A 22,067-nucleotide genomic window follows, 5' to 3' on the forward strand; every position below is an offset into this window, starting at 1 on the left:
TCTCTCTCTCTCCTCTGTCTTTCTTTCTTCCTTCTCTTCTCTTCTCTTTTTCTCCATTCTTCGCGAATAAACACTAATTGTCGAATTAATTAATGACACGCTTTCGAAATTAATAAACTCAAGACGGTTATCGATGTGCAGGCGTCACGTGAGAACGCATGCCGCGAGTTAATTGCTAATTCATGCCGATTGCCGACTATTTATTTCACGAGCCTTGAAACCTCGCGCGCGCACGATTATCAATTACCGAAGATTTATGTTACAACTTACGTACGTCGCAGCAACCACGAAGAGAGAGGAAGGAAGAGAGAAAGAGAGAGAAAGAGAGAGAGAGAGAGAGAGAGAGAGAGAGAGAGAGAGAGAGAGAGAGACTACGACGACGACGTTTCCATGCTGTTGTTACCGCTGGGTAAAACTTGTAAGCTCGCAAAAACGTAGCCTCCCTTTCCTTTAACCTTCCTCCTATCCCTCCCTACCTCCCTCCCATCCCTTATTTTCTCTGTAACGACGAGAAATCGCGTAAATTTATCCACCAAGCGAGAAGCAGACTTCTACCTCCCACGTTTCAAGATCGTTACGCGTTCGGTGGCTCCCTTGAGTCTGTTATCCTCGATACTATGTTTCTTCTTGAACGACCAGAGCCTCAGTAACAATATCGTTTGTCCAGACTTCTTATCGTCTTGATGCTTTTATTTCGTAGTTTCGCGTGTTAAATTTACGTAAGATTTACTTTCTTAAGCTTGATTATGTTTCGGTGGATGGATAAAAATCTTGTTTGTTCGATTCGAGTAGGTATACTATCGGTTTTAGCGATCTTTTTTCTTTTTTTCTTTCCTTTTTTTCTTTTCTGGTTTTTCTTGTTTTTTAATTTCTTTTTTTTTTTATATGGGATAATTTTATCTCACATCGGCACTCACTTTTCTTTTGATTCTTTTGGATTCTTTGTTTGATTTCATATTAAATTAAAATGTTTTATTAGGAATTTCGTGGTTGAAGAAAGTTTAGAAAAATAAAGATATTCTTTCGTAATATTTTGATTATGTGAATAATCAAAATTTATCTATATTAGATTCATGTTTTCTAATACCACCCAGAAGCTATGAGATTCCACGTGTCCTAATGCGGTTATACAATTTGAGTATATAGTGACATTATAGAGAAAGTAACATGAAAATTCTCGCCTATGTGGAATTCCTATCGGTAGATTATAAGTTTTTAAATGTCTCTAATTCCTATATTAAATTTAAAGAGCGATCTTTAAGACTTTTAAGGTTGAGAAAAGAATTTTGAGAAAAAATTTGTAAAAAAGAGAAAAAGAATTCCCTCTTTAGAAATTGACGAAAATTAGGGTCACATTTTGATGGAATGAAATTCTAATAATAATATTCGAAGGCTATGAAATTCCTCGTGTGTCCATTTTTGACGCGTCTACCTTGAAGATAGAGAGCGTGAAGGCTAATTCTTAGCGAGTCACCGTGCGATGATCCTCCGTCGTCGTGTTCTCACGTATCGGTCTGATGATAGTCGCGGCGCTCTTGCTTGGTGCGGGTCATTAAAGTTTCTCGAAGAGAAGACAGAAGGTAAGAACGTGAGAAGGGGGTGGAGAGGAAGATGGACGGTACCGAGAGTGAGAAAGAAGTGCATGCCGAGCCTTCGAGTAAATTACCGCTGTGGGCGAGAGAATCCCATAAAGTACGCCGCGTATTAAGTAGCTAGAAGAAGAAGGTTTATTCATTTTTTCTTTTTCTTGTTTTTCTTTTGTGTTTTTTCTTTCTTTCTTTCTTTGTTTCCTTTTTTTTCTTATTTTTTCTTTTTCTTTATGGCATCAATAAAAATTCAGTCGATTAACTAGAAAGAGAAAGAAAAAGAATTGTTTACTATTCACCGTTCAGAAAGATATTGTGCAACGTTAATTATATATACGTATGGAACAATAACGATAAAAGTATTATAAGTTTTAGAATAAAATGAATATTGTAGTGAAACAGAAAATATTGTCGACCAAAGCGTACCTACAGGGTGAGTTTTAACGGTTATCGCTAATGAAAGAACATTTAATTAGCATCTATGTGGCCATAGTTGAGAATTTCTAAGTAAGGGAAATAGAGACTGATGTTTATGATTATTATCCGGAACACGTGTCGTTTCGAGTGCCGTAATAAATTTCAGCGAGTTGAACTTTGGTTAGGTACTTGTCTATGTACATGTATACATCCATACATACATACATACATACATATATATATATATATATATATATATATATATATGTTTCAAGGGTGTAATAAAGAAAACGGTTTTGCAGCATAGAGAAGAGTTTCTTCTAGCGATAATCTTGTCGGATACGATCATCGAGAATGAAGGTAACTTGCCCTGTAACGTCTTCGTAGAAAATATATGTATGCAATTTCTTCGATTCCACGGTTGTCAACTTATTATTTGGTAATTAAGACTCTCTCGTTAGACGGCACGAGTACACGCCTATGAAACGTGCCAAGCTCGTTACTTAATGTCTGCAATATTGAGTACAACTCATTGTTTAAACTCATGATCATTCATATACATACGTAAAATATCTATTCTTTAATTTTTTATAAAAATATTTACGAACGAGGTTTAACTTGAACGTTTAAATTGGAAAAATTTGAGAAAAAAATTAATGTCTTGAACTCGATTCTTACAAATGTTTGAATTAAAAATTCGATTGATGATATCGATTTAAAATCGAGATATGAAAAGATAATCTATAGTAATATAATACATATAATTCTCTATTTGAATTTTCATTTCAAATAGATTGGTCGAGTTGTAAGTCGTTTTTAAAAGTATCTTTGCGTAGGTGATAACGACGAGCGGAACATTTCTACCATATATTTATCGCTTCTTTAACGAGGAGCACGATGGGCTCTCATTAACTATCATGTTCCATTATATTTTCCTTTATATAACTCACGTAGTTATACGAGAGTCCAATAATGAGAGTATTCGAACGATGTCACGCGAGTCTTTTGACGGTGAAAGTAAATTTGATCAATTTTTCTTTCTTTTTTCTTCTTTTTGTTTTCGTCGCCATATCGCGGCAACATATTTTATGTAAATTGCAAATTAAATATTCAAAAGATCCAATAGGTTTCTCTATTTTTTTTTCTTCTTTTTTTTTTCTTGTTTTAATGATAATATTCTAATTGATAATTTTTTTATCCACAATGCAGTAACATTTAATATAAAATGTGCGAGTAATAAATTTTATGAGTTAAAAATAATAAAAAAGAACATATATATATTTGTGAAAGATTTTCAAGGTTTTATGTGGAACTGCCATGATTCTCTCGAAGAATCTCGTTTTTTATTCCACAGAACGTATCCTTTTTCCAGACAAGGTACTAACTATAGTACAAACTTACTTTACCATCGTGCAATAATGATGCGTGTAAACTGTCGTAGGCGCGCGTGCGTCCATCTCGTACGAAGTACCGTGCGACGTGCGTGAACAGACTAAGCAAATTTATTTTGTTCGACCCGCTTCGAACTGTTTTCTTTCTTTCTTTCTTTCTCTCTCTTTCTCTTTCTCTCTCTTTTCATTTTTCTGCGTAGAAAGAGAAGAACGAGTGTTCGATGTAAATTAATGAGCGAAGGTGGCACTTCGAGAAGAGTGCACTCGGAAAATCTTTGAAAGATAAAAAAAAAACTAGTTTCAAGTCTTGCCAGATAAGTCAAATGAATCGACTTATTTGGCATTTGAAAATAACGCTTTTTAAATATGATTTTTAAATATTCACTTCGATTAAAAAGAAAAAAATATTGCTGTTATCGATTAATCGATGAACGGATAGATAAAATATATCCGAAGAAAAAATTGTCTAAAATTAAATATCAGATATCTAAGGTAATAACTTCGACGTTTTAAAGATTTAATTTTATTTCTTGTTTGATATTTGTCTTGATTCCTAAGAGTATGTAATTTATTAAAAGTAATTAATTTAATTAAAAAAATATATATATAGTTTTAAAATAGTAATATTCAGTAATATAATCAGTGTTTAAAAATTGTACACAGATATAAGAAATCATTTATAATTATTATTTATAAGTGATAAAAAGTAATTTGATCAATATCTTTACAATATTATTTGAAATAAATGGATCGACAATTTTTTACATACGTATTAATTCGAAGAAAATTGAGTGAGGTGTTTATTTAAGTACTGCTACTGTACAATGTTCAATTATGTTTAAACAAAAGGTATTCGAGTTATAGTCTGTCTCACATTAGTCGAGCAGATCTTTTGACGTGTCCGGTGTTCCTCGTTCGATTCTTGGCGCACCTTTTATCTCGATCTACCGATACGCTCGCGTGTTACGCACGTTTACGATGAAGATCGAGAACCAGGAGGAGAGGCGAAACGAGCTTCTTATCGATGCGCCGTGTTCGTAACGCCAGCTTTATTAGCACGACGATAACCCGAAGGCGGCGAGTCGAAGCTCTTTAATGCCTTTAACGAGCGACCAACCTCGTACTGTGAATATCGACTCTTGCCATGGCCCAAATATTATTACTCGATCGAAAGATAAACTTTTAGTTTGGGGTTAATAATAATGATTGCGTGAAAAAATATCCACGTAATCATTATTATCAAAAAACGTTTCATTCAGTGGATTGACTTTTTATTACTCCGATATTATATCATAGTGAGCTTTAAAGTTTTACAAATTCAATGAAATATTTTATTAAACCAACTACCGAATTAATAATAAAATTATGTTCAAATATGGAAAAATCTTGTAAAATTTAAGACGTAGAAAATCATGCTGATTATGCTTCTTGCTTGCCTTTTTATTTTTTTTCTCTTTCTTTTTCACGACACTGGTGGAGATAAAGTTCGTTGGATAAAACTTAAAAAAAAGAAGGAATAATAATAATAATAATAATAATAATAATAAAAAATAAAAAAATAATAATAAAAAGAAGGGGTTATATTTTTTTTCGTTTTATCCACGTTCAAGTTCCACGGCCCGTTCGACCTCTTGCGACAGACCTGACTGGGGAGAACGCGGTAATTAAGTGATAACGATTAAACGGTAATAAAGTATGTAAGTAAAAGTCCATGATCGAGTCGCTATTGGCCTATCACGACGTTTCTACTCGATGATATCGATATCTTCGCAATTGGACATATGGCACGTGACACTTCATGATGGACTTTGAACGACTAAGTTTTCTAAGAAACTCGTCTTACTGATAATAATTATTTCATCGATCCCGATACGTCCACGTATCGTACGATATTTTAACAGAGAGGAGAATTATTGTGTTTGAAATCTTGTTCGATTGTTATTTATTTCGATAATTAATACGATAACGAAAGAATGTGGGGTCATCAAAAGTGGGTACGATATGGTTTCGTGTGTTAGGTCGGGCTGCAAGTTTTTTTCCTCTCTTTTTTTCGGTCAGCAAAGTATTTTTGATATATCCCCTGTGGGTCGGGGATAGAATATACCCACAGTATCCCCTGCTTGTCGTAAAAGGCGACTAATAGGGGTTGAGTTTTGGGCTGATAACCCAAACCTCGTAAAAGTCTAGTTTGTTAGCGAACCTTCGAAGAGAATGATTTCTTATTTATTTATAAATAAAACAACTATGCTACAAAATTTGTTACAATATTAAACAAGAAACTAAAATTAAGTAATCGAGATACCATACAGATTTAAAGAATCGTCTGTTAATTTTTATTTATTGATTTTTTTTTTTTAAGTTAAATTTGAGTAATTAAACGAAAAGTAATTTTTTCTTTGTTTCTTACATTCCGAACAGCAGAGAAATCGTTCTTCTTCTCCTTCTTCTTCTTGTTCTTTTTTTTTTTTTATTTGTTTTAAAATCCTTTCTGCTTCACAGAATTCGCTGATTCGCATCTCCTTCTCACGCGCTTACTCGCACACGTGATTTCTCATTATTTTTTTTTCTCTCTCTCTCTCTCTTTCTTTTATTTTATTTTCTTTCCTTTGCGACGAGTATAGTAGTAACTCTCGACGGGTTCTCTCGACAGATTCTACACGACTTTACGAATACGTGGCCGATTCTTCCGCGAGTCGTGCCGTTCGCGTGACTTCGTTTGGGCTTTCGAGATGGTATATCCGGGAGACGATTTAGAGACGAAGCTTCGACTCCCACGGCCTGACTTCCGTCGAATTATTTATTACATCGTTATCGTATTCCTCAGTTTTATTATGCTTCCTAGAAAGATTATTTTGATTTTCTATTACTAAGTTGCACGATGCTCGTAGTATACTCTTAAGAATAGTTATCATCTAATTTGACTTTCTAAAATTTTATTTAGGAAATTAATCAGTAGATTATTATCCACGTATATTAACGTAACGAGATGTAATATTAGTAATAAAGAATCCTTATTACTCGTTTGATAACGCAAAAGTATTTTAATTGATAAAAAATTTGCTTTTTCTTTTTCTTCTTCTTTCTTTACATTTTATTATATACTAGTGCAGTAAAATAAATCACTTATTAAACAGAATTAAGTAATAAAAATACGTCGTATAAACTAATGGACATTCTATATTGCATATTCTATGCACTTTCTATTCGATTATTTAATCATCGCATTTCTCATCGAATTAATCGACATTCCATTTAACTACATTCACTAGTAAATGACTACATTTTCAAATCGTTTAGAGATAGACGCAAGGTAGAGTTTCTATTCCATTTTGAGCGTGTATTTTCTTAAGAATGAAAAATTAGTGGTAATTCACGTACTTTCGTGAATATATAGATATCTACTTATCTAAGGTAAGGAAAGAACATCGTTAAACTAAATTTTTTTTCTGGTACCTCGTTAAAGGAACGAGTGATATAATCATAGCAAACGTTATCGGTACTCGTCGTTTGTTCGTTCCATACGCAACCATAGTCTCTTCCGTATATTCTTATTCTCTCTCTCTCTCTCTCTCTCTCTCTCTCTCTCTCTCTTTATTTCTCTCTCTCTGTCTGTCTCATAGTATGTATTATTCGTGTTCGTGAGGCAGCTATCCGCCGGAAGTATCGTAACGACACGTCTCCCATTCACATGCACCGGTATACTGTTTCATGAGAACTGTGACGCCGTGGAAAAGGGTCATGTGAACGTGTCATGGGCAGTCACCGTATACTTGCATTATGAATCCGAGCTATTCGTGGGACGTTGACCGAAACAAATGGATAAATACGTTTATCCCGATTTATTATCCCTTTCTTCTTTATCCTCGATTATTCTACTTATTATAATCACATTTATCAATTGATTCGTTTCAATCGATCGATGAAAATAACATAATAAAACATATGTTAATATATACGTAATACTTTTCAATATAAATATATTTCTTACTATTCTCGAATAATCGGAATAATTGATATAAATTAATTTCTATTTTCGAACTGATTTATCAATGTTTCTTTCTTTTTTTTTTTTTATTCGTACAGTTATCACAATTTATGATACAATGTTATTACATTGATTAAGGAAAAAATAGATAGGAAGAAAATATACAGATTTGTCCTAGAGGAGAGAGAGAAGGAGAGTCACGTTGATCGATGACTCGATAAAGAACTATTTAAAGACATACATCGTCGTTATCTCGAAACGATACGTAGTACGTTCTAGAGAAAGAAAGATAAAAATAGAGAGAAAAAGAGAGAAAGAGAGAGAAAGAAAGAAAGAAAGAGAGGAGTTACGACGAAGCGAATGTTGTTTTGCGGTGGGTCTTTGGACTTTCTCGTCGCTGCTACTAACGCAGCATCCATAATGGAACCCGCAAGAATTTCTTGAGAGCGTCGTTAAAGCATCGCTGTATATTATCCGCGAAGGTGCCGAGACTTTTTCATCTCGTTCAGTGTCGTCATTAAAGATAAAGAGTTACTAGCGAATATCTACGAAGGAGTATAGGGTATAGCAAAAGAAAGAAAGAAAGAAAAAAGAAGAAAAAAGAGGAAGAATCGTAAATATTCCAGGTCTTGCTCTCTCTTTCCCTTTTTATTTTCTTTGTCTCTTGTTTCTTTTTATAATCTTTATATTTAAATATTTCTTTTTTTGTTTCAAACTTTTTAATTAGGAATATATATATATATATACATCTTTTTTTTAATTGTTTTAAATTCAAAGACACCGTTAACGAAGTTTCAGGAATGCGAACAGTTTAGTCTAGAACTGAGGTAATGCTGAGATCAGTGTAAGAAGAAAAAGAAGAGGTGAAGGAGGAGCAGAAGGAAGAGTAGGTGAAGGAGGATGAGGAGGAGGAAAGGGTTCCACGCTTGGGAGAAGCCGACGCGCGCCAATCCCCTCCACGACACGCGAGATCGTGCGCGACGACCCGTGCCGTATTAAGCTTCCTTCACAATGATTTTATTCATCTTCTTTGTTCTTCTCTTCTTTTTGTTTTTTGTGTTTTTTCTTTCTTTTTTTTCTTAATACTTTATTCATCATTGTTAGGCATAAATAATTAGTTCGAAGAATCAAAAGGGTTGCTGAAATCATATCGTTGCTTGTTTATAATCAACCTTTCGTTATAAATTTTTAATATAATTTTTGTTAACTCGTTTTTAAATGATTTATTTTTTTCTTCGTGTCTTTAGGAACTTTTTTTTTTCTTAATTTCCTATGAAGTTCGATTTTTTATAATTTGTAAAGTCATCGCGAAGAGAATGTGCAGACAGTAAAGGTTCTTTCACATCGATTTATACTTTTTTTCTCTCAGATAATAAATATATTTAATTTAAATGAATTTAAAAGGATTCGACATTTCCAAGCATAGCAGTTCTTTGAAATAAAGGTAACTTGGTTCTGACATAACGATGATTAGAGTTTTCACGTTTCTACTTCCATGTTCTTCTGAATGGTTAGCAATTAAGAACGTGTACACGGTAGTACGAAGAAGGAAAGGGGATTGTACTGATCTTCTCTAACTCTAGCGTGAGAAATATAAGAAAGAGGAGGAGGAAGAGGAGGAGAAGGAGAGAGACTTCGTCGTGAAACCGGAAGTTAGAAAAGTAAGGAACATAAGCGACTGAGAACCATGTGGAAAAGTTTGGTAGCGTATGTGTATGTGAGAGAGAGAAAGAAAGAGAGAGAGAGAGAGAGAGAGAGAAGGTAAAAGTTGAATTCTCTAGGGAAAGTCGACTTCCTGTTTGTAACGTAAGAAAAACCCTTTTCGGGAGAAACGACGAGATCAGGTCACGATAGGATGAGATCGTAGTTCCCTTTTTTATCCTGATTCATTGCATTCACACGTATTCGTATGTTGTATATATATATAATACTTTCTACGATTGAAATTATATTCCATTAGAGTTGGATAATTAGGTCTACGTTTTCATTAAAAAATAAATTTGTAATTACTCTCATTAGTTAGGACAATGATTATCTTTTTGGGTAAATCAAGGTGAAAGTGTGTGTTCTTTAAAAAAAAAAAAAAAAATTATTAATACCGTTCGAAAGTAGAAGCAGATGTCATTAAGTTTATTATTACGTAGTTTCGTTAATAAATATGTTTTGTTGAGAGACAATCTCATTGTAAACAATTCACTTCGTTCAAAGCGTATATTTTCGTCGGCGCGCATTGGAGTACGAGTAATCCAGAAATCAGATTAAATATCGGATATCCTGCGAGAGGGAAGCTTCTCCCTTCTCGTGCAGTTTGCAAACGCAGGAAGCTTCAGTCATTAGGTTACTCTCAGTCAGTAGGCAGACCCCTCGTGCATCCTCCGCGACACACTCCGATACGTGTACTTCAAAAGTATGTCTCTCTCTCTCTCTCTCTCTCTCTCTCTCTCTCTCTCTCTCTCTCTCGCTGTCTCTCTCGCTGTCTCTCTTTGCTCTAGACGGACATCCTCCTATACAAACGAGTGTTCGTTCACGAATATCATACTCCCCCTTTTTACCAGTCATCTCTCTTTTCTCTGTTCTCTTTCTATCTCTCTTTTAGTTACTTAACTGCAACGAATTTCCGTCTTCTTCTACTTTTTTTTTTTTTTAAGTCTCTAACGAATCATCGGTCAAATTTTGACACTTTTTTACGGGAGTCGAACGGGCTGGTCCTTTCTAACGAACGATTAGTCTCCTTCCTAATTCTTTAAATAGTCTTTATTTAACGAAACGACCGTGAAAGGGAAAATATGTTTCGGAAAGGAAGACGAAGTACGAGGAAAGATCGTCGTGACGTTCAATGGATCATTAGTCTTCGAAGATTTTAGATCCTGCGATAAAATCCATACTGTTCAGTCAGGATGATATTAATCATTTTCTTAAATAACAGCCGCCATCATTTTCTCTTTGTCTCTAAATCAATAAAACTTTACTTTCACAGATTTTTACTCGCGCCAACGTGTACTTATTACTTTAATTAATACATTATTTGACTTAATAAGACAAGGTCAAGTATCGTAGTTAAAATATTTTCTTTCACTTTTTTATTTCTACTGAATACAAAGGAACGCATCCGTGACGGCGATAATGAGTCGTCCGGTCGTCACGGACTACAGAGTTAATGACCAGTGTTTTTCTAATATCAGTCTTTTGCGAAATGAGATCCTATTTCATGGACCTAACACGCCAATGTCGCTGTGTTCTGTCATTAACTTATCCCGACTGAACTTTAACTTTAATTAAACGATACGATTGTTCGTTTTATCTTTTATTTAGTTTTTTATTTTTCTATAATCATTTTTTTCTTTTTCTGTAATCATTTCTTTTCTTTCGACTGACTTTTAATATCGGCACGAGGAATCTATTTTTTCGCTCGACGAACACGAAAAAGTTTTGATAAATATCGCGAACGATGCAATATATTCATGAATAGTAGATGTACTTAATTACTCGTGATTCCTGCTCTTGAAATTCGTGCGAAAGAAAAGTCAATCAAGGAATCAGGTATATCATTAACTTTTTCTTTTTTTCTACATCAACCTGTGTTAATTTATTCCTCTTTTTTCTTTTTACCATCAAATTAATCATCGTTAGTTCATAGTTTACGAAAATGAATATTTCCTAAGTGTACTTATTTAATATAATGTAATTATCATAATGAGTTATTAGTGCAATACTTTTAAGTAATGTATTATTAGTATCACTGCATTAACCATATAACTTGTAACATAATTTTCACATAATACAATTTATTTTCAAACACTAAAAATAAGAAAAAAAAAAGAGATTATACATCGTTAATTCAGCTAATAATTTGACTCGTTTAAAAGTATCAATGAAGAGAAAGAAAACGAGTAGCGTTCATTTTCGAACTTATAGTTTTATGTTTTTTTTTTAAATCGTTAAAAAAAGGAGCAGAGAGAGAGAGAGAGAGAGAGAGAGACGGGGTATTGGAGGTGGGATAACATCCTTCTCTCATCCTGTTCATTTATCAACAGATCCGCTTAAGCTTCGAGAGACATGCCGACGTTCTTAGAAGACACTCGAGCTTAATTTTTCAAGCTTTAACCTCGCTCGCGATCGTTGATGTTTTTCTTTCCTCTCTTCGTCCGGCTTCCCGTATTTTAGGATCCGCGTAATTATTCCGAGTGGCCGAATACCGGGACCAAGCTCGTATCATTTGTCAGGATTGAAGGTCCTTCCTGGTCTGAAGACGGCGACAAATTCACGTACCGTAGGTAATCGTCCTTTTCGTCGGACTATATGTTTCCCCTTGTCAGCTTGTCGTAAATCGATATTTCCGAAAGTAAAACCCATCTGTTTCTCGTCTAAATAGTTATGCAAAGTAACGATTTTTTATAATAATATTAAGTATAATATAATTTTCTGAAATAGGCCACACGTGTCAAATGCGTGATATTTTATGCGTGGAAATATATTATCGAGTAGGAATAATAAAACAATTATATTAAATCTATGTCGTGTAAACTGAGCAACTGTGTCAAGCAAATATATATATTAATTGACTTGATTAAAAACTAATATTAAATAATTAAAGATATATAAATCTTATGTTGAATGATGTTAGATCGAAATTTCCATAAAAAAAGAAATCATTGTTTTCAAATTTACAAAAAGATAAAGATTAGGGAGCCAAAAATTTGGCAAGTGAGACCACCGTGAGCGAATCGATTTTTTCGCGTTGGAGTCTGCAATGCAGCCGGTGCGGCGTGGTGCAGCGCAGCGTAGTGCAACGCAGCGCAGCACGGCATAGCACAGCGATGAAACTTCATCTCCCGTTTGGTCCAGCTTCGGGTGAGACCGGTATGATGATACGCGGTCGTTAGACGACGTTATACTTTAGCCCGAGCAAAAAATCAATATTCTTTGGCCTACCGCGAATTGAGATACAAGATAGTTTGACGGCGATTAGCTTGAGAAACAGGTGTCCGTATATACTCCGGATGGCCACATACTCCGCGAGTGTGGCCAATCTGAAATTGTGTTAAATTGTTCGTTTCGCCTCGAGACATCGGCCGAATCACTAAATTTTGGAGATCGAGCTAAGGTATCGTCTCGCACTTTTAAAAGGGATATTTCTAATTTAATGCCTCGATACAGTTTCAAAATTTTCAGTCTTACGTATAGTGTGTGAGTGGGTGTATGTGCGTGAGTGAATGTATTTAAAATATATATCTTCGTTTTTCCTTTTCTTTTTTTTTCTTTAAATAAAAAATTAGAGCAACACAGTACTTATTTAATTTATGATACATTTAAGATTCATTAAACACAATGACATCAATAAATAGGATCATAAACGTTTGACTCGGTCGATATTTAAAAAAACGATACAAACGAGTCTAATTTTTCTAATCTGACAACTGGGATAGTCCTCGAAACTTCTTTCATTGCAACGAATAATTATTACACGCGTTGTATCAAAAGAATATCCCAAATGTCCATAATTTAAACCCGGTAGAATAAATCAAAATGTAGGGAATACTCACCTGTCAGCTGGGACAAATGGTCATCGAGTATATGCAAAGAAAAAGACAGATATACGATAAGGGCTCTTAAAAGGAGATTAGGGTCGATGCAATTCTGTGCCAGTTGCCAAAGGCGAGAGACGAAATCCATGATGCGTTGTCAGTTTTCGTCTGGCCTTAAGGACGAAGGATAATCTACTGTCATTGTCTGGTAAAAGAGAGAAAGCATAAAAGCGAAAAAGAAGAGTAGGATGGTCAAAAAGAACTAACGGACCACCCGTGGTGTTGTTTCGGTCTCCTTCACCGAGTTAAATTAGCTCATCGTCGTCCGTCACGATCGCATCGTGTCGAAATTAAGAAATTTTTGCGAGACCATGCTCGAAATTACGAGACGTGCCATCTTCTCTTGTAGGACAAGTCGCCACGGATATCTCGATGTTACCGGTTTTGTGCCGATATCATGCTGCAGGTGGCATTCTCTCGACAAATTTCTTGATTAGTCTTAATTTCATTGTCCTTTTTCTTTTTCTTTTTTTTTTTTTCTTTCCAGAATTCTTTATTTCGCTTCTTTTTAACAAATCTCATAGGTATTCAAATAATTTATTCTTGACTGATACAAAACTACGATTATAGAAATTTTCTCTTAATTTAACTATATAAAATAGATTTCATTCCAATGAAATCGAAATCCAATGAATTCAAATATAGATTACGTCTTATAATTTATAGGATGACAGAGAAAACTATAAAAGACACTTTTCACTCAATATATTGGCATTGATCGATTTGTCATTCATTCGTATATATAATTTTAATTTTTTATTTGTGCTACCAATATTTCTCCTCATTTTCACTCACTACGATCATCCTCTTTCTCTCTCTCTCTTTTTCTCTCTTTCTCTCTTTCTCTTGTAGTTTTATCTACCGTTATCCGGTGTATCATTATCGCGACAGGTTGTTTGCGATGGGGAGAAAGAGAGAAGAAGAAAGAAGAGAGAGATCCCTACGAAATGTATGCCGCGAGTCAACGTTTGGCGCGTCCCGGTATGTTTGATTGTTTGACTTTCCCAGAGAAGAGGAACGTTCCTGAACGTATATCTACCTGCACTCAGGGTTCTAAGGTTCCTCAAATGTTGTCTCAGGCGGGTTAGATACCACACGTCGTCGCGCGAGACTCAACCCTAGATAAGATCATTTCATCCTCAAGATTGGGATTCCTTGTCTCGCATGAATGCATCAAATTTGAAAGATTCTCCTATGAAATTTTCTTTAGAAAACTTTCAAAGGTAAAAATCCTCTCTATTTATCAAACCTTACGAGATGGATAACTTTATTCGAGAAAAAGAAAAAAAATGATCTAATTAACTAAAAAAAAAAAGAATAAAGAATTCAATTTTATCGACTAATAAGGAAAATATTCGCGTTATAATTTGTTAATAAAAAAAAATTGAGAGAAAAGAAAATACATACGAATGTATATAAAATTGGGATTCTGGAATGAATGATTAAGAAAGGAATCGTCTTCTATCTAATAAGAAACATACATATATATATATATATATATATATATATATATATATATATATATGTATATATATTGGTTCTGTACGAAGCCCACGTCTGGTCCCATTTTAACAGGTGCACCTGTTGTTTGATCAGTCCCTTTTCCACGTCATATTTGTTTTACGTGACGCTCGTGTGCCCGACGCGAGCGGCTTGGCGAATCGAGAAGAAAAAGATCTTGTGGGCTCCTTCCTATATACTCTTAAATACATTCGGAGACGAGTACAAGACAGAAAGGAAGAAAAAAAGAAAAAAGAAGGAGAGAGAGAGAGAGAGAGAGAGAGAGAGAGGAAGAGAACGAAAGACGTATAGAAAGCGTTTCTCCGCGTTTACTCAGAGGCAGATGCATTAGAAAACTCGTGTGACGACTGGTTACGCCTTCCTAATACTTACTTCTCCACGAACGGATGCTAACGACGCTTCTAGACTGACAATCTGAAAACTCGTTGTACTCTCTTTGAAAGAACTCGTTGGAAGAATTTCTAGGAATAAAAGGGGAACGAGAGAATCGTTAGAAATACGGAGCAGTTTTCCACTTCCTATTGCACAGGATCATAAATAAATTACGACATTCTTTTTATTCCCTTCTTCATCTTTTTTATTTTTTTTTTTTTATTTAAAAAGAAGACAAGAAAAAATGAGGAACGACGGATATTTAAATGTCGCAGCATCATCGGCCGGTCCAATGATCTATTCTAATTTTCCAGAGTTATAATATATTGATATAGACGTTCTTAAAAATAACAAAACGTTTATTCTAATCGAACAAGCTGATAATTTAATAAACGATGAAAGGTATATTTGTTGAAAAAGAAGAAGAGGAGACCCTTCTTCGGTAGATCATTTAAAGTAGCAAATCTTTAAAATCGGACGATAGTTTTTGATTATGTTACATTTATTGCAAAGTAAAAATTAAAGAAAAAAGAGAGTAAAGTACTAGAAATGTTCTAGTATAAAGGATTATGCTTTATCCAAGTGTAATTGGATCGCTTTACGACGCCTTCCCATTTAAGCACGGATGTCGACTCTACGTAATGCCGACTTTAGATAAACTCTACGATCTCTCTTTCTCTCTTTCTCTCTCTCTCTCTCCTTCTCCTTTAGTTTCTATCTCCGTTCCCCTTTCTCTTACTAAACTCGACCGTTCTCTTTCTCTCCTTTTCTTGCACACATTGCAGATACCGGACGCGTGCGCCATTACGACAGCCGACGAGATAAGCTAATCGCTGCAGTAAAGGGTGCAATTTGCGAACGACGCACTGGCATCTCCGTTTGCTGGATGAAATTTGCCGACTATAATCGTGGAAAGCAATGGGAAACTCCTGAAGTTGCACTTTGCTGACACTATAAACGATAACGTAGAACGAGTCGTGCTAAATTTGAAAAAAAATTCGATTATTGCGTGAAACTTCCTATTTTGATAATGAATAGGAAGCATTTTCGTTGTTTAATGTTAATTAACATAGGAATTTGATTTGACCGGAACAAGAAAGAAATTTCATTGAAATTATTTTAAAAGCGTCTCTATAAATGCGATATGATACAGCTTATTTCTATTATTTTATAAATTATGAAACTTACTCTCAATATTCTTTACTATTATATTGATATAGATATATCTATGAATGAATATCCTAAAAAACCATATATTATTCGTTGTATTATTCAATAACATATTTCATTTTATTGTAAGAATGAAATTTATTATCGGTCTCTGATAAGTAAGGACGAATTGAAACGGAACGAGAAAGAAAATTTTCTCGAAATTTCGAGCGTGACGAAACGATCGAATAATGGAAAAAAAATCAGGATTAAATCTGTCGATCTTTCGTACGAATTCGCCGAAAGGCAAGTCTGATTTTCAGCGTGGGTGCACGCAACGATCCGCGGGCTACCATCAAGGTGACCATCTAGAAAGAAACCAGAAATGTGTGAGAGAGAAAAAGAGAAAAAGAGAAAGAACGAGAAAGAGAGAGCAAGAAAGAGAGAGAGAGAAAGAAAACGGCAACGATTCGTTCCCACAATTACGCAAGCTCTACCTCCCTCACCCATTCGTCCGTCGAATTCGTCCTTAATGAGGGATAATCACGTTTAATTGTGCGCCCTGGGGCGCCGACAGCACCCTCCAACTTCGGAATCCTCTTCTTCTATCTCTTTTCTCTCTGTCTGTCTATCTGTTTCTGCCTCTTTCTCTCTCTCTCTCTCTCTCTCTCTCTCTCTCTCTCTCTCTCTCTCTCTCTCTCTCTCTCTCTCTCTCTTTCTTTATCTTTTTTCCCCTGCGGTGTCAAGAAAAAAACTTTCGTGGGACCTTCCGACTCCTCTTACAATCAGAAAAAACAAGCGTCTGAAGAAAACGTTATTAACTCGTTTCTCTTTCCTCATCACTCGAAAAGAACAATGATCTCTCTGATTTTACCATTAGATTTCGAAATAATCGTAGATTCTTTATGATCCGAATTACACGTGTCGCCATTAAAAAAGAGAAATTTGATTATTTTCGATGGTTAATACGTCTGATTACCTTTCTCTACCTTTCTTTTTCCTTTTTCTTTTCTTTTTCACTGAACAATAGTTGTAGTATATTTAACGTAGACGTTCGATTAATCGTATAAAATTATTTGCAAATATCAAAGAAATTTTGTTGTTTAAAATTATTATATAGTACGACATAAAATTACAATATACATGGGCATATATCGAACTACATATCATATTAAATATTAATGTTCTATATATAAAAAATATATGATAAAAAGAAAAAAGAAAGAGAGTATAAATCTTGCGAGATCGAGTCTTTTGTAGCGAAATAGAAATAAAAATCAAAGTAAAAAAGAAAGAAAACGAAGTAGAAAGATACATGCAAACACAAGTAAGTAGGTAGACGAAGGAAGAAAAGCAATTCACGTATGTAATCTTTCGTATAAACCGCGGCTTACACCGCGAATAGGAAGGTGTAAGGAAGGGTGGTAGGGAGATGTGAGCAAAGAGGGAAGAGAGAAGAGGGTGGGAGAGTCGTGTCACGTCAACGACTTTAACGGCGATGTAAATCAAGGCGATAAGTATCGCGTGAGCTCCTGCACGTTCCACGACGCAGCGTAGCAAGGTCACTTCGCGTCGTTTGTTGTTTGTATATACATATATATGTATATATATATATATATAGATATATACATTTCTGTCTTTCTCTCTCTATATACATATAAATGTATACACGTAAACACGAATACAATAAGGCACATACGTAGTCGAACGTTCGTACTGGCAACACGCGTGTCCCTCGTCGTGCAATTAATCATTTTCGTGCCGACTCGACTCAACCAACCATCGTCGTGCGTGTCCATTTCTTCTTTTCCCCTTTTCCATTTTATTTTTCATTTTCTTTATTCTTATCTTTATCCTTTCTTTTTCCCTCTTTATCTGTTTTCTTATTCTTTTTGTTCTTCTTCTCGTCTCTTTTTCTTCGTCACTATAATTTAAGCGCCGCATCAGAGCAAACTAATTAAAAAAGTATACGACAATCTTTCCGCATCTTTGCCTGTCGGCCTTCGTCATTTCGAGTTTGATGTCGACCGTGCTGTGCTGTGCTCTCTTCGCTTCCGCGTTAATTTCCAAACACGTTTCAAGACTATCTATCTTTTTCACTTGATCGTCTTACTCATTTCATTAGCTTAACGTTTAGGGAACATGGACAAATTGCGAGAACGTGTTCCTTTGGTCTCTTTTGAGGGTTCCTTTTTTCTTTTCTTTTTTTCCTTCTTTTATTTTTTTCAAGGTACGTGAATGCATATATCTACGTTGGATGAGTCGAGAAAATTAAGGTACGGAAGGTTAATATTTTAAGTGATTTGGTGTGAAGATTAATTAGATTACTTGTCCTCTCTTTTTTTTCTTCTTTTGTATTTTTTTCTCACTCTTTTTTCTTTTGTTTTTCACAAAATTTGATCTTTTTTATTCATACTTCGTTTGTTCGATTATTTTATAATAATTTCAATAGTTGTAAGTCGCCAAATAATATGTTGGAATAATTTGATTCATTTTTAATAATTATTTTATTATACTTGGTTTTTGTTTGTTATTTGATTTAAGTTTCGTGATTAAATTATGCATTAAGAATAATCGAAAATTATCGAGAGTAATTATAATAATATGTAAGGACAAATGAGAAAACCTGAGCATTGTGATCGTTGTATCGATAACAACGTATTCGTACGATAATGGCTGTTGTACTCGATGCAAGGCAATACTCTGTTTCTCTTTAGTTGTTTTTATACGTCAATAAGAAGTTATAAACGTACAGATCGCGTTTGTATATATATATATGCGCATATGGAACAAGCTCCTTGTTCGTATTTAACTGCTCATTATTATTTCGATCGAAATCTACCCAAGTAAAAACAAAGTCATCTTTATTCTCTTTTTTACTTGTTAAGAATAATAATTAATTTACATTTTTTTCCTTCTATTAAAAGTATGGAATATTTAAGTATAGAATACATAACGATATATTTCTTATTTAATTATATCCGTGATCAAATACGATAGAATTTGTTTCGTCATTGAATGATCTTTAATCTTAAATGTAATACGTTAAATCGTTAAACACTAATCGATAATATTTTTCTTAAGTTTATATCATCCGTCGTAATTTTCTACGCTAATTTATTGTCCACGTCTCTGTGGTTAATCGATATTTCGTTTAAAAATTTTTTTCTCTTGCTTTTCTTTTCCAAATTTAAAGGGTATAATGATTAGAACGTTAGGATAGGATACAAGAGTATAAGTATTCAACGATGAGGTTAAAAAGAGGTTCAATCTTGGTAAAAATCTCGTTAAGATTATAAAATAAAGATATAAGATATAAGATATAAGAAGAGTGCGTTTAAAGAGAAAGAGAAAAAGAAGAGGAAGAAGAGTTTAAATCGGGGAATCATCGTTATTATCGCTAATCGCAAGTAACGGGTGTGATATGATAGCCATGTTCACGCGATCGGTTACGATAATCTTTCCTGGGTATCGGTCATTAGGTTTATTATTACGCGAATTATATCGATGACTTACGTTGGGGCATAATGCGACGGTTTCCAATGTAACGATGAAAGTACTGAGGTAATTATTCGCTTGGAAAGAAAATAATCGCTTGACTCGATTGCTCAATTTTCTGAGTTTCTTAATCGATGTTCAAAAATTTCAAGCCTATCTTCTCCAAAGTATACCGACTTTTCATTTACGTATTAACGTAACTTTATACGTCTTATCGTTAACGGTCTACAAAAATTAAGAATACTCAGTACGATATCGAGAGAAGTTGGAGCAGCTAATTATTGAGTGTAATCAGCGAGTCTCATCTTTTTACTACAACGATATCCAATTAGTTTTTTTTTTTTTTTACATAATAATTATACTATATCGTTGTTACAATGCTATAGAAATTCTACTGAATCGGGAAATACAAGTTGGAAACTTTTTTTCCTAATTAATTAAATAATTAAATAATTAACTAATTAATTTTAATTAGTAAGGAAACCAGATAATTTTTTAATAGAATTACACTAATCGATGCAAGTTGATCCTACGGCGAATGAAATTATATATATATATATATATATTACTAAGTTAGTCAGTAACGTTTAAAGAAATATCGTCGAATCGTTTGGAAGTTGCCGAGAGGCTTAATTACAAGATTTCCGGTTGCCTGGTCGCATCACATGGACGGTGTGCGACAAGTGCGCGATGTTTCGAATGCAAATCTCAAGGGAAACCGGTAAGCGGAAATAGCTAGTGCGTCCAAGGGGACCCTTTCGTTTGTGGCCACCTGTTTCGTGATACAGAAATCAAAAGCGGATGTCTGCTGTGCGACGAAAAGCATCGAAGCGTGGCTTCAGATACTAGTTGCTAACCGTTTGTTCTTTTTCTTTTTCTTTTCTTCTTTTTTCTTTTTTTTTTTTTCAATGATTTTTCATATTCCGATTAACTGGTAGATTGATTTCAGATTGAAATTGATTTTCATTTAATTGAGAAGAGTTTAAAGGTCCACTCGTTTATATACACGTGCTATTTTATATTTAAAAAATATTCGATATAATTTAATCAAGGTATAATCATCCCATCATGATAAAATTTACAAATATCATCTATTTAATATCTATTTAAGCATTTACATATAGAACACAAAGATACTATTTCATACGAACAAGTTTCAACATCGTAGAATACCCTATTACTAGTCTATTCTACTTATCTCGTTATATTATTTATATCGTTAGATTAATAATTCTTAGATGGTAGAACTAACGTCATATATTGAAAGCAGTAGCAAAGTATCAATATCACCCATTACAAATATCATATTTAATATTACGAGCTATTTTACAGCGGTTAACCAGTTTCCATTAACGGTCATCGTCAGCTACTACTGGATCGCGGATCGTTATCAGCGAACCAGAAAATAAATATTGAATGAGATCGTAACAGGTTAAACACGGCAGAAAGAAAAAGATACAGAAAAAATAAAAGAAAAGAAAAGAAAAGAAAATCTCTTTACTTTTAATAATTTGATCGAGTGAAAGTAAAAAAGGAAAAGTATTAAAACCGGTAAAACCAACTAAACGATTGGACTCTTTAATTTTTGAAACTTTTTGTTAAGAGGAAAAGAGAAAAAGATAAAGAATACACACACACACACACACATATATGTACATATTATATGACTTTGGTCATGGTTCGCCGAGACCGCCCCCATTTAACTTCGAACGTTTCCTGCGACAGGAAGCTGCCGCGGGCCGATGAGTTTTAAGGGGTAAAACATCAGGAGCATCCCCTTTCGTCATGGAATTACTAACACGTTTCTATGTCAGGAAACGAGTTACGATCGCGTACAGGTGCGATTAGCACCGACATTGAATCCTTCCGTCTTAGTTTCGAAAAGATTAAATGACAGTTTACGAGCTCTTTTACACGTACCTTCCATTCAGTATACCTTTTAGTATAATTTCTTTTTGTTTTCTTCTTTTGCTTTCCTTTTTTCCTTTTAAAATGCGATTTTTCAAGGTGATAATAAATTTTCGAAATTTCTTTTATAACAATTTTTACTTTTCAATTATTTGTGATAAAGATTGTGTAGTGATCTTTAAAGATTCAAACTTTATGCCGGTTTTTTAAAGATTTTCTTTTTCTTTATCTCAAGACGATGTTATTCAATATAAATTTAAAGTGAAATTTTTGGCAATGAATAATAAATTAATAGAGAGTTAAGAACGTATTTCGTTATGGGGCTTTCGAAATTCGTTGTTTGTTAAGGAATAAACGACAAGAAAACGACGGCTTTGCCGAATAATGTCAAGGATAACTCGTGCATTACACAAAGTGCATTACCGGCAGGTGCATTCGTTGGAACGATCGAAGCGAGGAAGAAGGAGAGCTTGAAAAAAGAGGAATAAGTAAACGAATCTCGAATCATACCGGTATTTTGACCGTGGTCTATCATTATTTCGCGGTTTTCGTTGCCGGATTCGATGAAGTAACGACCGTGTCCAGTTCTTTCGTAGAATTCACGAATAATGGATGAGAAAGATTGAGTTTCGTATTTGAGTTCTTTTTTTCTTTT

General features: G+C 34.3%; 1 long non-coding RNA gene across 1 annotated transcript; it reads left to right on the forward strand.

Moving 5' to 3' along the window:
• The first annotated feature begins 5,970 nt into the window (after positions 1 to 5,970).
• On the forward strand, positions 5,971 to 8,843 carry LOC122634852. The gene is made up of 2 exons (XR_006328491.1): positions 5,971 to 8,005; positions 8,172 to 8,843. It is a non-coding gene; the product is annotated as an uncharacterized LOC122634852 (long non-coding RNA).
• Positions 8,844 to 22,067: the final 13,224 nt, after the last annotated feature.

Source organism: Vespula pensylvanica, chromosome 16 (assembly GCF_014466175.1).
Source record: "Vespula pensylvanica isolate Volc-1 chromosome 16, ASM1446617v1, whole genome shotgun sequence".
Lineage (NCBI taxonomy): Eukaryota > Metazoa > Arthropoda > Insecta > Hymenoptera > Vespidae > Vespula > Vespula pensylvanica.